The sequence below is a fragment of the Pyxicephalus adspersus genome, unplaced genomic scaffold, assembly GCF_032062135.1.
Source record: "Pyxicephalus adspersus unplaced genomic scaffold, UCB_Pads_2.0 Sca4411, whole genome shotgun sequence".
NCBI lineage: Eukaryota > Metazoa > Chordata > Amphibia > Anura > Pyxicephalidae > Pyxicephalus > Pyxicephalus adspersus.
This window is the reverse complement of record NW_027321414.1, coordinates 1-2,261: the sequence shown is the minus strand read 5'-3', so window position 1 is coordinate 2,261 and position 2,261 is coordinate 1. Positions and strand designations below refer to the sequence as shown.

Sequence of the window (2,261 nt, the reverse complement as noted above, 5' to 3'; positions counted from 1 at the left end):
GCACACACACCACAATGATCATTGCTTACCAGCAGTTTATCAAAGTACTGAATATCATCTGGTTTAAGGAATGGAAGATTTCCTGATGGTTGATCATTGACACTTTTCATAGTCTTGTCTTCTGCAGGCATGTGAAAACCAGTTAAGCCACCCAATGGTGTTGGAGTTGCAGTCAGTTTACGTGCTGGGGTACGTATTGGGACATATCCAGCTGGTGGGGGAAGAACCTGCAAAATTTGAAATGAGAAAAATTAAAGTCAAGAATCTCAACTAAATAGTAATTTTATAATGCGGACTGGATGAGCAACTCTAAACCAGATTTTCATGTGTCAACTCATCTGGGCCAAAAACTAATATTTTCAGACTGGCCAGCTCCAGATTGCTAGACATGTAAAAATGTTTAGGCATAAAAACCTACTTAGGCTAGCTTCACACTGGCAGTGAAGTTAAGGTGTTTATGCCATTATGCCAAAGAACTGCTTCCCTTTGGGGGAAGCTACATGGTAGTGTCTACCTAGGGCAGCTCCACAGGGAATGAATAGGGGTGTCAGTGAGCAGTACAATGCAGTAAGTGGTACCAGAACCACTTAACTGCTACCAGCTATCAAATGTGCGGACGCTAGTTCTTTAAGAACCAGTGCCATGTTCTGAATGACTGGGCAGCAAGGTGCCAACCATGAGGAGCTGTGCAGGATACTAAATAATTTATAAAGGACAATTAAACATCAAAATCATAGCTAAACGAAATGGGATTCAAATGTATGAATGCTCATGTATAGGTGTAAAAACTAGGGATTTTGTTGATCTAAACGTAGATAGCCCTACTAAAAATTACTGGAATCTTCTAAACTATTGCTAAATACACAGGAATCCATGGTAGGAAAAATAGTAATGTGCAGTTTCCTATAAGAAAAGTAAACTGGAGACTGATTCCTCCTGTTGCTTTCTTTAGTTCAAAACGAAATAGTTGTAAAGTAGGAATATTCCTATATCTAGCAGTCAAATGAATGTTCAAAGAATTTAATTTAATAGAGCCTAAAGTGATATAGAAAACACCACCTTATATCCTTCCGGAAACATGGCATCCAACTCATCATCTGAAAGTGGTCGGTTTCTTTCATCAATTTCTCTCTCCCAACGCCATACCTGGAGTTGTTCAGGAGTCATGCTCATAATATGTCCTAAAACACAAAATACAGATTACAGATTAAAAAAAAAAAAAAAAAAAAAAAAAAAAAAAAAAAAAAATTTCAAAGATCACAACAAAGGCTCAAGTGTTGTGTTTGTTGTTTTCCAAGACTTGCTATACCTTATTTTACCCCAACAATGAAGGTATTTGAAAAGAAGCTATTCTTCTCAATAGGCAACACTCAAATATATAGTTAGGGCAGCTTTTCTCCACCTTTATAAAGTAAAAAAAAAAAAAAAAAGGGTGCAGCACCTTCCCTTTCAGTCTTGATCGCCAAGGCACTGAATGGGAGCACAGAGCTTCCCGGGATAACTACGTCATGCATCCCAAGATTCTCTGGGTGCTCCTTCTTAACTCGGGCATGGTCAGAAGGGCCATTTTTTCTATTAAGGGATAGAGATGCTGATTTCACACAAGCGCAGTAAGATTGTCTCTGTCTTTTTCCTATTTACAGCAGGCAACATCACCCAATCGGGCGACATACCAAGAACAATTCTTCTTCATCACGACGTAAAGGAAGCACCAGGCACTGCATCTTTCTTCTGGGTACATCACCCAATCTTCTGTGCGGCCACGAGATCGGGTGGTGTAGCCGCTGTAAAGAGGAAAAAAAGAGCATGCGTGAGATCGGCATCTCTTTCCCCTCAGTGTAGGAAAATGCCCCGTCTTGGAATGCCCAATTTCAGGCATGCGCAGAAGCCTCCTGGGATGTATGACCTAGGCATCCTGGGAGGCTCTGTGCTCCCATTGAGTTTGCTATTCAGAAAGAGGAGGTGCTATATATATATTTTTTTATCCTTATATAAAAGGACTATCTACACTTTTATGTAAAGTAAACATTTTAGTTTAGGTCTTTTTTTAAAGCCGCGTACACACTTCCAATTATAGTGGTTGGAAATTATCTTTCACGATCCTTTCCAACGACTAGCACTGCACGAAGCATGAACGAGTGCTATACATACATCACCGTTCTGCTCTATGCAGAGGGGAGGGGGATAACGACGGAGTGACACCCCACTGTGCTCTCTCCCCCTTCCCTTACATTACGATTGTTCCTCGTTCATCGTCCGTG

At 40.6% G+C, this 2,261-nt stretch overlaps 1 long non-coding RNA gene across 1 annotated transcript; it reads right to left on the bottom strand.

The window, feature by feature from the left end:
- Positions 1-59: 59 nt before the first annotated feature.
- On the bottom strand, positions 60-1,200 carry LOC140321460 (uncharacterized). The gene is made up of 2 exons (XR_011918949.1): positions 1,060-1,200; positions 60-227 (listed from the first exon to the last, which is right to left on the bottom strand). It is a non-coding gene; the product is annotated as an uncharacterized lncRNA (long non-coding RNA).
- Between the last annotated feature and the right edge of the window lie 1,061 nt (positions 1,201-2,261).